The 15,635-nt window shown below is 40.9% G+C and overlaps 1 protein-coding gene across 6 annotated transcripts in view; it reads right to left on the bottom strand.

Annotated features, from left to right (window-relative positions):
- Nucleotides 1-15,635, bottom strand: part of FARS2 (phenylalanyl-tRNA synthetase 2, mitochondrial) — a 232,258-nt gene that overhangs the window by 80,019 nt on the left and 136,604 nt on the right. The window lies entirely within an intron of this gene.

Below are 15,635 nucleotides of genomic sequence, written 5' to 3' on the forward strand. Positions count from 1 at the left end.
GCACAATGCTTGGAGAAGCTACCAGGGCACATCTGGTTCTGCAGGCTGTGTGTTGGCTGAACCCTAGCACACTACCCAAGCCTGGAAGCCCTGCTGTTCCTGATTCCACTTCCTGATCAGCCCCTTAGGTTTTTGAGGAACTGAGAAGAGGTATAGGAAATGGTAGAACTGATCCCACCTGCAGCGTGCTGCTGTAAGGCACTTGCCAAGTGTGTCAAAAAGTACTGCTGATGCACAGACATCCCTGTACCCCTCCTTTTAGTTCCATCAGAGCTTTGCCACCACAGTGCTACTTTAAATCTTCAGTTTATTTTCCATTTCAAACACTACAGTGTACTATCTTTGACATTTTTCAACAGCCTTAGAAAACAAGAGTGCTTTCCCAGAAATTACACTATCTATAGGACTCCACTGAATCCATCTTGTAGAAAATATTACAAATAATGACATTGCATTTTTCAATCACCCAAGGTGAAAGCATTTAGGAGCACTGAATTACTGTAATTCTTTTGAATAATAAAATAGAAGTTTATGATGATCCACCCTCAGCGATACATGTTTACTAGTCCTTAATCATGGTTCCTTCTCTGGCTAATAAATAAGCCAAGTACTTCCTAAAACTTCAAGCTTTTCCCTCTCAGGATGCTAAATTTAGTATGGAAATGAGTAGTTGGACACCAGTGCTATAACCTGCTCTGCCAGCCTGCCTTGCCCATGCCTAGATGTACTTGAGGAGTGCACCACTGAAAACACAGGGCTGTTACTCTTTCATACGGGTTTGTGATAGTTTAGGGCATTCCACATCCCCACCTCTCTGCTCTGACTTTCTGTCTGAGATTACTGCCCCTGCAGCAGCTGATAAAACAAATATGTGCCTGTTCGTCCACCACTACAGTTCACAGCCTGCTGTGGCCCGCTGAAAATTGCCCCTCTCGCTCGTTTATGCTAATATGTGCTGGATGAAGAATTGCAGCAGCTCGAGTCATTGGGGAACAGCTGTCTTAAGCAGCAACAGGATCCACCAGAACTCATCTGTCAGCATAAAATAGCAAATACCTGGGTGCTGCATATGTTGTCACACCAGGGCACTGGATGCTTTGGCAGCAGGAATCAAGTGGTCACCATAAGAGTGCTATCTGTTCATCCACACATGGCAAAGGATTATCAGCTAGCCTAGATCCAGATACTTCACAGCTGTAGCGGAGAGAAACCTCCTCTGAGGGCAGAATCTCCCAGACTGCAGTAAAACCAGCTGGGGATAATGCACAGCCAGTGCCAGTGAATAACCCACACAAGGCCATGAAGCGTCTTCAGCCCAGCATTCCAAAAAACAGGATGGACACCAGCACTTTCCACAAATATTTGTCATTAGGAAAAAAAGCCACTTTTCCCCAGATGCAGTAACCATGGGTGCAACATGGCAAAAGGACAGGAGAAATTTTATGCTGTGGCTGCTCACTCCATTCCTTCCCTGCTGCCAGCTGCAGGTGGGACAAAAAAAACGAGTGACAAACACAGCAGAGGAAAAAGCTGTACTTGTATTTTGAGGGTGGCAACACAAATGCAAGGATAACAACGACACGTACCAGAAACTGGGTTAGCAACTCCACGGCAGCCAAGCTATTAAAAAGTCAGCCATGCTTTACTGCCATCAGCAGTCTAAATCAGAAAAATATGAGACTTAGCAGCATCGTGGCTGCCAAGCTTTAACAGTCCTGCATTGCCCATGTTTTGGAGAAATAGCAACATAAACTATACAGTTTTAATGCAACATCATATTCTCATCAAAATGAAAACTACAGTCCTGTAATAACTGAGCCTTTCTTAATATATTCCATGGTGAAACTACATTAATTCAGTGTTATCACAGGAAATTTAAGCACGTAACAGGCAGGAAATTCAAATTTGCAAATTTACGACAGTAACTTACCCCCCTTGCACGTAATGAAGTTTCCTGTATTAGTGTGTATGCTTCTAGATTTACACTTCCGTATTTATGACCAGCACAGACAAATTACAGTTGCTGCAGGGAACATAACTTTGAAGTTCTTGGCTGCCATGGCTTAGAATTCAGTCACAATGTTCCCCATTATTATAAGTTTTCTACCTCCCTTACCAAATCGATCTTTTCCTTACTTATATACAGAAGTTCTATATATTCATACATGTATACACACACACACACACACATCTTCAAAGGAGGAAATGTAAATTTCAACAGACAACTACCATAACATCTGATAAGCAGATATAAAATATGTTCTGGGATTAAGCTCTTAAAATCAAAGCAAATGGACTAGCCTGGGATTGATGCACTTCTCTGTCCTCCTGCACGGAGTGGCAGAAACACTTCCACTGCTGCTCCGAGCTTTTCAGAGAATGAACACAGAAGTATGATCAGCCCTTTGTGGACACCAATCTGCTCACCCCAACAGAGTTCTTTGAAAAGCTCACATACAGGTACAGGGAACACCATATGTTCGTGGGAGCATCAGGCGCTCCATGGATTTCAGACACTCTGCTTGTACACGGACCATTCTGAGTGGAAGAGGTTTTCTTTGTACATGGAGACATTCAAGAACGATCTGGATGCAATCCTGTGCCATGTGTTCTGGGATGACACTTTGAGCAGGGAGGTTGGACCAGATGACCTGCTATGGTGCCTGCCAACCTGACCCATCTTGTGATTCTGTGATTTTACATCCATATTGAACAGGGAGGTGCCATGGGGCACAGACTTGTCATTCAAGCTAAGTCTCAGCCTTCAATCTGAGATGACACAAATCTGTGGACCAGACCCCTCTCTGCTGTGTGGTGCATGTCACCATGACAGCTCTGTCCCCTTGCTACCTAAACTATGTCCTATGGGGTCTTGTTGGAGATGGCAATTTCTTTCTTGAGCCCCATTCCAGGTTCCCTGAAGGTGCAAAACAAGAAAGAGTTTAATTGCTTATATTCTGCCTAAGCAGTCACCAGGTAGCTCCTTTTTCAATGCTAGTCAAGCACCTTTGATCAGGAAAACCCCCTGAAGACACAAAATTAATGCACACATGTGCACATGCACAAGTGCAACCTTTCTAGCACGCTAGAAGTTACAGCTTATATAGAGGAACCTGCCTGACAAAGGAAAGTCAATACCTAATATGACACTGAAAAAACTAGATGTGTAACAGCCAGTGAAGAGATTACACTTCTTTGATAAGCTGCTCCACCTTCTCCAAGCAGCAGGGAAAATGCACAAGAGGACTGGTTACGTGGCAGAATGAGTGAATAGAAAGCTTGGCTTTACATACGTTCACCCAAAGTAACGCTGGTTACTAAACTTCTGTGGTTCCACTGGAAAGGGACACTGTGTTCTTAAAGCATTTTATTAAAATGCAGTAACTTTATTTTAAAGTCAAGCTTTTTAAAATTTATAATGAAAAATGCATCAAGTTTAAAGTCACAATATACTTCTTTGAGTGTAAATATGTATTTTAAACTGACCTGTGATCAGAGATCTGTGAGAGAAACAAGGCACAGCTTTTGAGAAGCTTTCCAGACACAAAAGATCACTTCTATAGCCACTGAAAGGGTTATGATTCTATATGATTAGTAAGGAATTGAAAAAAAGTCAGGAAAGACATAAAGAAGATGAAAGTATTGACCTAAAAGCAAGGATGTAAGAGTGTACACAGCAGAGATGTTCCCAGATACCTGTTCCCTTGGGCATTTGGATATGCCTTGCTTCTTGTGATCTGATTATAAAAACCACCAAAGGACAAGTATAAATTATTCCTAAATACCAGTGATGGACTCCATGCTCTGTGCTTAATGAGGCACAAATGACTTCTCATTTCCATAGAACAGAGTAGGACTCACAGGGAGAATCACCAAAACGGATGGCTCTCTACTACTCACTCCCACATCTCAGCTCCTTACAAACCCCTTTTGAAAGTATCAGGGTGAAGAAGAGATTAGCCTGACATTTTCCTACAGCAGTTCCATGTGCACTGTGGAAAAAAAATACCTGACACGCCTGCAAGAAACAGGTAATAAGCTGGTATAAGTCAGCAGAAACCCAACTTCTCAGCAGATACTAAGAATTTTCTCTTCAGCAGAGCTGAGTACCTGCAGTTCCTGCAGAAGGCACTGGCTTCTGAGTGTTCGCCATACTCAGAAGTCAGGTTTCCTCCTTTCTGATGGTTTGGTTTGTATATTTTTTCTCATTATGCTTAATAATAATGCTGAGATAAATAGCTCGGTGGGCTAAAATACTGCACCCATCAACAATTCATATAAAAGAGTTACATCTAAATAAACAATGCAAGTATTTGGAAAGAGTCTGCAGCAATATGAAGATGTATTTCTTTCAAATACATAGCATAGCAATGGAAACAAAGTGCACCCAATATTTTATTTCAGCTTAGATGAAAAACCTCATATAAAACACTGTTGATTGCATTTCCTTTTCTGCTCATTAAATGCACCATTCCAGAGAGTTACTGTTTGAAATGCAGAATCTCCAGAACACTTGAATATGATTTACACCAAAATAAGCTGGCATTGCAAATTTTACAGGCATATGCAACACCTGAAAAAGTCCTTCTCCCCACCTAACAACCTATACTTCTTTTTTCTCTCTCCTTCCTAAAAAGCATAGAGATTTCCAATACAACAGCAATAACGCTTCATATTTCTTGGCCATAACTTCACATAATGCCCTGGACATTGCAATGCTACAAAGGAATTCTTTTTCTATACTTCCCAGACATGAGCTAATCTGTACCATCTCACCATGTACAGAAGCTTACCCAGGCAGTTTACTGGTTGTTTTGAAATATTCTTATGACTTCCTGTACCACTGAAATAGCTGGGTTTCCTTCCTGACTCGGGAAAACTGCCCAAGTAGCATTGGAAGAGGCTGCCCATGGAAGTGGTGAAATCACTCTCCCTGAAAGTCTTCAAAAAGGGAGTGCATGTGGCAGCTGGAGACACATCTTAGTGGCGAGTATGGTGGTGGTAGGATAACAGTGGACTTGGTGATTTAAGAGGTCTTTTCCAGCCTTAAGGATGATATGATTCTAAGACTCTTGACAAAGTCCAGTATTTTGAGTTTCCAGAGTAGCCAACTTCACTTTTTTTTCCCCCCATAAGTACTACATTCATACTAATTTACATCTAAAGTCAAAACCCATAATAAAACACCAAGGTAGTATAGCAAGCTAAAACTTTAAAGTACAGTAGGTAAGCTAGAGAGAAACAGAAATAAAAGGTTCTACTTATTTGTCCAATACTCAGAAGAGGAAAAAAAGCCTTTAACTTTTTTGTCTCAGGCAGACCTGGAGTATTCTAAAGCTATACTCCTGTTTAAGAGTAACGACACTTAGAAAGACAAAAGTACAGTGAAGCCCTAAGCCGAGAACAGACCAAGCAAAAAAAGGCACTAAAACTACACTAAGCATTTCAGTATGTAATGACAAAATGTAAAGAACATTTAAATCTCTACAAGCAGAATCTTGGTGCAGAACAGGTATTTCTTTAATGCCTTTCCTTATTTTACAAGAATCAGAAAATGGGTTCACTCTTGCTGATTTAGGAGAACAGGGGACATGTGGGAATAATTATGCAAATTGGATTTAACACTTGTGCACAGGCAGGAGGATGTAAGCAGTCCTCGAAAGAGGGGACTTTGTCCCATTATTAATTCTTCTAAAACTGCAAAGCCAAATCCTCTGCAGTACATGCACCCCAAAGCATTACTTACTTGTCACATTTTGGTTTAGGCTGTCAATGCAGTGGTTCATGTGTCTCTCACATGAGCAAGGTGACAGAAATTGAGGATGGGTATGATAAGAATAATACAGTTCTTCCCAACTGTGCTTTCTGTTGTTTGGCTATTCTCTGTAGCCTAATTCATATTCTGATCAGAGAAGTGGTAGCTGAAAATCAGGGGTTTTTTATTAACACCATGTACTTCAAAAGGTGCTTCTGTTCATGCATACACACACGCACAGATTGTTCTCCCCAGCCCTCATTTCCTAGGGACACTCCACAGCTCAGCTGCAATGTCTAATCATGCTACATATGACTGTAGAGGTTTAAGCATGATTTTAAAGATCACTTTACCAAAAGCTCTTTGCAAGGTGTGTCCTTTACATGTAAAACATTGGCACCAGTGTTAAAAGAACCATCAAATAAAGTCATGTATGACAATCCCCATGTTTTTAGCTAACTCTGGAAAAATGAATAAGAGATTATTTCCTACTAGTTTTGAGATTTTTTTTTTCTTTTATCCCTTTATATTTCTGTGGTTGTGTGTGCACACCAGTACATACCTGCATATCTGAAGACACATCCTCACACTGTGTGTGCTTGGAAACATTTTAACCAGAAGCTTATTCTTACATCAAATGCATAATGTATACCCAGAAGGATGCATTTAACCCTGCTACAGGCATGCACATACTCAGGTTGTGGTAATTACCTAGGACTGCCAGCCAGAAACCAGAGTCCCATTAGGTAGACCTGCTAGGTAGCTAACTCCTGTCCTGAAGAACTTTCCATCTTAAAGTAGTTTGGAGAAGACATGCTGAGGCAGGAGGTACAAGACAACTAGAGTTGTAAACAGCATGGAAAACAGAATTATTGAGTAGGGAAATTTGACTCATTTCTCAGGTCAGGGCCAAAGACTAAAGTCAGGATATTTCCTGTGCCATCCTCCTAACCAGAATTCTATTACTCACAGTGGAATTAAACCAGGACTGGAAAAACATCAGAAATGTGTAAGGGTTACCCTCCTTACCAGCTACATACTTTTGCAGACAACAAACTGAAAGCTCTGAGCATATGTGGATTCCTGTCAAAACCACTAGCAGCTGCTTCTCATAGCTTCACATAACCTATGAGAAATCTATTGTTATTTTAGATTTCCAGGTTTGCTCCTTCACCTAATATTAATTTAATGTGAGTTTCAGCATATCTATCACTGCTGGAAATTGCTCCATGGCTTATTTAAGCACTCGGTATAACCATTATACTTCATCATTTGGGATGCAATAAAGATCAGTTGATATATTCAGCATCAGAATTACTCATTTGTGAGCTATTTGTTTCAAAGAGCCTCAACCAGTCAAATTGCAAATATATGAGGTTTAGAGATCAGAGCAAACCACTGTAACATTTGCTTTTTTAAGCTTATTGCAGTTTTTGCTAAGTAATCATTTAGATAGTATCAGGTGTACTTTGACTGGGGTGCATTGGCTTCTGCCTAGGAAAAAAAAGATATCAGCAGTAAAATGGTTCTACTGACAGTAACTGTACAGTGCAGCAGCATTCATAACTGCAAAATCATTTTTTCTCTACATCATGTAGAAGTGATGCAGGCAAAATGCAGTCAAGGCTACAGCAGCTTCTTTTTGTTTAAAAACAAATTAGAAGGAAGTCCCTGGTGGTCTGTTCTCAGTTACTGGGAATGTCTTTCACTAGTACTGAGGACACACCTGCTGGGTGTATTCACCCCTCACCTTCTGTACTGCCTCCAAAAATGAAAGTGCTGTCTCACCAGTTGTGCTGATGGCATGAAGCAACAGTGAGAAGTGGATCACAGAATTGATACAGCTTTAAGGAGCTGCAGAGGAAAAGCTCCCTGATTCACCTCACAGGGTAGCCACAAAAGTGGCTTCTGCAGTACATGTGGAACAGCAAAGTGGAACAGCACAGCGGAACATGGCACATGGGAAAGAACAAAAAGACTATGCTTCTCATCCTAACACTGTGAGAAGCAAGGTTCTGGAAAAGAGTGGTAAAGACAGTCCAAACCCTCCAAAATCCTTCAAATGAAGAAAAGTCTCAACTGCTGTCTCTGGACCTACAGTCAAAAGAGAGGACATCTATCAGGTGGATACACGGGTATCCCACATTACTAGCTTCCAAAATTCCCCATGGCACTTGGTAGGTTTGTTAGTAAAGCCCTGGACCTCTCACATAACTGAAAATTTATAGGAAACACATAATTACATCCAGGTTTTAGAATTACCTGCCATGACACGAAAATTTTCCTGGTGATTAAAGTGTGTGTTAGCATACACAACTGAAAATAAAGATGAAATATTTTTGCTCTCTGAACATATATATACATATACACACACACTCCACCCACTCTAAACAAATTCCAGCTGTGACAGTTTTGTACAAAACAGAAAACTCCTTAACATCCAAAAAAGAACAGCTCATATCAGCTTTTTGCTTTGAGCCACCACCAGATAAATCTAAACTGAATGTGCTATGAGGATGAGACAAGTTAACAGAGGTGAACATGAGAGTCTTCAACTATTCTAAGACTGTGAAAACAACATAGAAATACTTAAAGTATTTTCAAGAAACATAGGTGAAAGAGAGGAAGAGTGCAGTTTTTGCTAATGAATTTCATAGGCTTCTCTGTACATCCAACTATTATCAAGGTGGCTGCTAAATGGATGAAATGGATTTATTTTGCCCTTTCAGCAGACAACAGATGGAGATAGTACATAAGATAAATATCACTAACTAATCTAGGCAGAAAGGGCTACTGACATTTTTTATTTATTCATTTTATTTACTTAGAAAAGTACAATCAGAAAGGAATTAAACTATTGCTGATTTGTTCAAGTTCAATGGGAGGCTATCAGTGAGACTAGATTGTACTGGGTGGGTGGATGGAGGGATGGAAACAGGGTTTTCAAGAAAATCTGCATCATTGGTATTAGCTCAGAAGGCAGCAGCAAGGTTGTTGGGAACCACATCCCTTGCCAGTTCTTATTTTTACTAAGAGTTTCAGTAATATGCTCTCAGGCACATGGTGTGATTCTAGGGTGGCCCTGTGCAGGGCCAGGACCTGGACTTTGATGATCCTTGTGGGTCCCTTCCAGCTCAGGATATTCTGTGATTCCATGAATATCATCTCAGTGCAGCCTTAGTCATGGGCCTGGGTTCTGACACACTAAGTGTTTCGCAAATCCAGAAGCAAAATCTGAAGTCCCCCACACTCATCTCAAAACTGATGATAATACTTAAAAGTAAAGACTTGCTTTGATGGCTTGTGGTCATAATTTTTGTGGTTTCTCATAACTTGTTGATCTTTCGAAAGGAGATCAAGAACAGACATGTACAGTACAAAACTCAGGAAAACTTTCTGACTATCTAGAAAAATACTTCTGCACCAGTCTCAACAGTTTTTTGCCTTAAACCTACTCTTCTTTCCTGTGTCTTTCTTCCCTTTTCATCCCGTTCCCCCCCCAACTTAAACTTAAGCTTAAACCAGACTTTTTCATATTGCCCCCAATGCCTGAAGAACAGCACTTCTCTCTTCTATGTTCCTTTCACTTTGTCATATATCAGTGTATTGGTGGCTTAGGGTTTTTTGTATTCAGTCCCATGTGTCTGTCCATCCTGTTTCCTCATTTCCTCATTCCGAGCCCCTACTTTCTTCTTTCCTTACTGTGTTTTCAGCTAATTTTCTTTAGTTAAGAATGGGAATTCAAGTGCTGTTTACTCTCCAGATGTTTGCTTGTTCACTTTTTTTACCCAAGTGCTGATCAGTAAAACTGGTTTAGAACAAAGATTTTGCAAATTAAGTTTGTAGTTTGTCAGATTAAACTCTTCTTGCTTAAAACAGTCATTTTGAAGATTTTCACTGCCTCAGCCCTGCAAGGTGCTGATCACTCTCAGTTGGATCCCAGGAAGTGTGGAGATCTCTGACCTGAAGCTGTGTAGGGTTATGTTTGACTGAGCATAGGAACTATCCCATTGATTTAAATGGGACTGCTCACAAGTTTAAAGCTCAGCATGTGCTTCAGTACTTTGCCTGGCTGGGGCCAGAGGGCTCAGGTTCCCAGAGCTTCAATACCAGCACTACCTACAAATGATACAAGGTATAACATCCTGATGAGAAGACTTGATGATCAAGCGATTTCTAACCCAATGGTGCAGCTTAGTGCAGCATCTCTGCAATGAAGAAGGTATTTTTGCTTGCTTTCCATGCATATCCAACACTAAAAAAGGGGTTTCACGGTGTTCTGCAGAGCATACAGACAAACCTGAGATGATACACAGCACTGTAAGGTTTTCCTGATGTTCATTTAAGATGATCTACGTAAGTCACTCCTAGAAATTCAACTTTCCCAAAGTCATGCCAGTAAAATGTTTCTGCTACATCATCAATCTATTCTCCATTGTACCTCCACATGCAGACACACACATTATATACCTTCAATTACATTAAAATGAATTAGAAAATAAGTCACAGTTCAAGCTATACCTTATTTGTTCAAACATCCACGTTAAATTTACATACTAATGGTTTAATATTTGGCTTTAATAGATGCACTATTAGAAAATAAACATAATAAATGAGTAACCATTTTAGCATGGAGTTACCTAATCTTGATGAAAAATATCTGAAAATGCAGCAACCAGTGAATCTATTTAATTTTTATTTCAAAATAACACTAATCACAGACTACGGAGATAAATACAATTTATATGGAGTAGCATACTAATGATGGATCAGACAGACCCACCCTGTGCAGCGAATGTAATAAGATCAAAATGGTTGAAATGCATGGCATGTACTCTAGATGCTCTCCTTCTCAAGCATGGAATAAAGGATATAGACTAGGACGGTTTAATTTGCTGAAGTTTTCCCTTACACTTGACAGTGCATTTTATTTTCAGCATCTTCTAGAGCTTCAGGAAAAGCTCTGTGTCTCCCAGCAACAATCAGGCATGCGCACATGAAAGATGAACAGGGATGATGACTGTCCCTGAAAACTGGAAAGTGCACAGTAAGGTAGAAAAGTTGGACTGTCTAATGGTGTGAACGAGAGGGTTCACATACATAGCAAACAGCACAAACTGGGCTACTGTGTAAATCCTTTGTCATTAGAACAGGAGCTTAATTCCTATAGCACACTGAGCAAAGGCAAATGGGAGCAAGCGCACCCAACCTTTGCTATCTTGCACAGGAGGAAGAGTAGCCTGCTTAAATTTCCTTTCCAGTACAACGAATTGCTTCTTTCCACACAACTGCATCTTTTTGACTACGTACTTTTCCTCATCTCTGCTGTCCTTGACTGTTCACTTTTCAAAGCAGAAAGAGCATCCTGGATTAGGGCCACAGACACCATTCTGGCCACAGCTGTGCAGGAGGTGAACAGTGTCAATTCAAGTTGTTTGTCAAGTCTCCTCACCCCACTGCCAAAGGCTACTATCTCCTCAGGCCTCCCAACAGAGCTGCTCCAGGAGCTTTGTCTATTCTGGCACCATTAAAAGGAACCTGGTTAGAAAGTCTATTATTTTGAGTTTTGAAGCTACCAGGTTATTGTGAAGGAATTGAATTTTGAGAGACTGCATGTTCCAGCAGATACTAGGAAGGAGTAGGCCCTGGAGATGATGGAAGGGGTGGTAAAAATAGGTGGTGCTAGGCTTATTGCAGATATTGCAGAATAGTACAGATCATGTAGAAATTAGGAAATAAAGAAGACAGCAATTCCCATAATCTCATAGAGGGAGTCTGCAGTTTTGCTAAAAATCTGATCCAGATCCCCTCTGTACCACTGCTTCCCTTAGAACAGCCATAAATATGCTTCTCCTTGACCTCAGCGCTGGCCACAAGGCTCATCTGCAATCAAAATAAACAACTATTTAAAACAACAGCAGCCAGTGACACCGGCAGCAGCAAATGAAAGTGACTTTGTGAAAGGAGAACACATGAGGAGTCACTTGACATGATGTGCCACTTGCTCGCCACGGTAGCAAAATGATGGAGGCTCCAGGATCCATCCTGCTGCCACAGACGTTTCTTCTTAATCAAGAGCTCTGGGCACACCACACTACATCTGAACTGTGAGTGCCTTCTTTCTCTAAATGTCATTTCATTTTTGTATCTTTCCTTGAGAGTCGTCAGCCCATGGACACTTTTCGTTTGGGGTTTTGTTTTTGGTAAGAATGTGTCTCGGTTTTGGAGACAAAACTTCAGGAGGAAACACTCCGGAATGAGTGTGTTCTCTGAAGGGAAAAGGGCCTTCCTTTTTCCTCCACCAATAAGACAAGTGGGTCACAGCAAGTGAAAGTGAAAAAAACAAACTGTTTATTAACACACGAACAAAACAGGGTAGAACAGGATTAAAAAAAAAAAAAAAACAACAACCTCTAAATACAACAAATTCCCGGAGAGAGAACAGACACCCGGGCTCGGACCAGCCGGGGCCGCCCCTGCAGGCTCCCCGGACCGGCGAGGAGGGAAGGGAGGCAGTGAGGCAAGGGGCAGGAAAGGGGGAAAAAAGGACAAGAAAAAAGCCAACAGAACCTTTTTCCTGCTCGCCGGAACACAAAGGAAACCCAGAGAGCAGCACAGCGCTCCCGGCGCGCTCCCTGCCCTGAGCCGCTGGGCCCGGCCGTTCGCCCGGCCCGCACTCGGTGCGCCGGCCCCGCCCGGCCCCGGCCCGCGGTAAGGGCGCAGCGTCCCGGGGCATTGAGCGGGCGGCGAAGGAATGAAGCGGCTTCAAAACGTCAGCCCAGGACAGAATGCTGGCTCAGCATAAATCAGAAAGCAATCACAGGGAACTGTGCTCAAGGCCCTGACATACAGAGATCTAATACAGCAGACCAGATCAGGACCGAGCCATTTATTTTATCACATTGTGCCTTGCAGGTTCTTGGTCCTTCCTGCCCTGTCTATCCTCAGCCTTTCTTTTCACGGCCTGAGCTTTTCACAGCCCTACACAAACAATAGAAGGCAAGTTACCAGAGCCTGATCCCCACACTGCTGTGACTTGTGTCAAATTATATCTGGAGTGATTTGCTAATCCAAATCCATGCAATAATCTGATCTGTGGGGAGAAGCACTCTTAACACTGCTGTGCTGAGTGGCCACAGTGGTACAAGCACTGTCAGCTTTTCCCAGCAGCTTTTTGACCTACTGAAGCCTGCACACATGTACTGAGCAACTGATGATACAGGGAAAAGTCTGACACATTCAGGCTGTTAAAAGGCACAAGATATATACTCTAAGTCCCAAGAAAATACTCCAATTAAATTCAGTTTTTAAGCAAGAGTATATTTAGCCCAGCTAAAGGTTACTGCTATGCAGTGTGAACTTCATATCTGAAGAATGTTTTAATGAACAAAAAGAAAAATATTTATGTTGGTGGATCATATTCAGATTATAAGAAAGGATTTGGAGGAGTACCCAAAGGTTGAGAGGTCTATCTCAGTTAAGCACAAAAAGGATGGACATTTACCCGGACCTTCTGAGCTGCAGGATTCAATTTCTGCTGTGAAAAGCTCTCAAAACGCTTGGTCTGTCTTTGTTCAGTTCGGTCAGGCTGAAAAGTACTGCTTGGCCTTGCATGCAGAAAATCTGACACTTTTATAATATCCATTGAGATTTCTTACAACATCAACACTGGAACACAGGCTAAAAGTTTTCTTTCAAATATCATATGAATAAACCATAAACCATGTGATTCATTAATTATGACTCTTTAGAAAGTAAACAGGAACAGAAGGTCTGCTAACCTGGTTTTACAGCATACCTGAAAAATAACATAGAACAGAAGAAAAAACTGGAGATCTTATGGTAGCACCAAAGAGTATTTCACAGTATTTTCATTTGAAGGGTCATTAACCCTTTAAAAAGAGATGCCAGTATGTACTAGAAGTATGTAGAGCATAGAGCTCAAAAGAGCTGAATGTGCCATACCAGATGAAAGGTGAATACAGAGTTCCTTTCAAACAAAAACCCAAGCTTGCCTCTAGTCTCTTATATTAAGATACAGGATTAAAAAATGTAAACTAAGAGTTGGGGAGAATTACCAAAATTGAAGATGAAACATCCAAGTTGGGTAGGTGTATGTATGTATTAAAAGAGAAGGGGGGGGGGGGAAATGAAAAAAGGGCAAAAAGAGAATGAAAATAAAATAAAAAAGAAATAGTAACTAAGAAGTCCCTAAACAGTTCTTGACACTGAGAAAAAATCTGTTTCTAAAACATTGGCCATACCCTTTCTTTAGAAGAGAGAAAGAACCCAAACTAAGGCTACCAAACAGCACCAATTAAAAAAAAAAAAATCACTTTTAGCTTCCTAGAAACCATGTACTTTCCTCTGAGCTTATCCACAGTAACCTGTGCCTCTGACATCTTCAGATTGCTTCACTACACCTGACTTAACTAAAACTGAACATGAAAACTATATGCAACTTAGAGAAGCCAGACACCCAGCCCTCTCTTTGCCTCACCTTCAACATCAGTCCATAGCATTCCAACAATCTGGGCTTTCCCCAAAAGCCCAATCTACTGCTAATATCAGTTTGAAGCTTGGATCCACAATGTTAAAGCAAGCAAGAAATCTCATCTTAGCTCCATCAGATTGCAATCTATAAACCAAGCCACAACCTCAGGAACAAAGCCAATCAGAAAGATAGGGGCTGAAAAGGAGACTTGAGCATTTCTTATTGAAAACAACAACAAACATGCTGTAGGAAATCAAGGAAACCCACAAGCAGACACACCTTCAGGAACAGTGGCAAAAACCTGTCTTTCTGTAAGACAACTAACTACAAGTTGAATGCACTAATGCCAGTTATCCCTAAACAAAAAAACCAAAAAAACCCAACCAGCCAACCAAAAAATCCCCAAACCCCTACCCAAACCAAAAAATCCAAAACTATCTGCCAAACTTATCTCAAACACTATTTTGACTCTACCAAAGAACATGTGTAAGAATTGCCATGAAATAAAAACAAATCGATGGATGCTCTACTGATTTGACGTGGAGACTACTCAATTGTCATTTATCACTGTTGATTTCCCCTTTTATAATTACAATTCTTAAACATAATCAATCTCTACACAAAGAAACCAAACAAAAGGCAGCTGCAAAAAGTATTTTACTGCTTTAGCACTTCAGACTTCATCAAGCATCTGTGTCAGCTCAATTCCCCCAAAGACCAGCTGACACCACCTGACTTGAACCTCCCCATGCTCATGCTGAAGAGTATTATGGAAGTAGCATTTCCACTCAATCCAGTTATGCCTGATTGCTTTACAAGTACAAAAAGCAAGATGAGGTTGCTAACTGCAAAAATCACCTCAGCAGAGGAGTTACAAAACAAATACAAGCTGAGCCTGCAGTCTCCCCTGCAATAGCCAGGAGAAAAGAGCTGACATTGAAGATGGCAAGGCACATCCACAAAGCATTTTGCCAAAGGTTAACATTGCAACTCACACTGACTTCAATGATTGTAGAGTGAAAACAATGGGAAAATTTGAGAATGTATTATGATCTTTGAATGCTTTGCATCAAACACATATTTATAATGAAACAGAATTATGGACACAACTCAAGGACATAACCAAACCATAACATAAACAAACCACAGGCCTAAATCAATCCCTAGTCTGGATATATTTATAAGTTAAATATGTGCTTAAGCATTACTCAGAACTGGGATGTTGACTGGGTATCAGCAGGAACTCACAACATTATCTGGTTGAAAAAATTATTATCAAAAGCTGGATTTTATTGCAGTACATCAGAGAATCATGATAGCTGTATACCTGTTGCATCAAAACCTAATCTTTTAATGACACAGAATTTTAATTATGTGATATTCACT

Source organism: Corvus cornix, chromosome 2 (assembly GCF_000738735.6).
Source record: "Corvus cornix cornix isolate S_Up_H32 chromosome 2, ASM73873v5, whole genome shotgun sequence".
NCBI classification, from domain to species: Eukaryota; Metazoa; Chordata; class Aves; order Passeriformes; family Corvidae; genus Corvus; species Corvus cornix.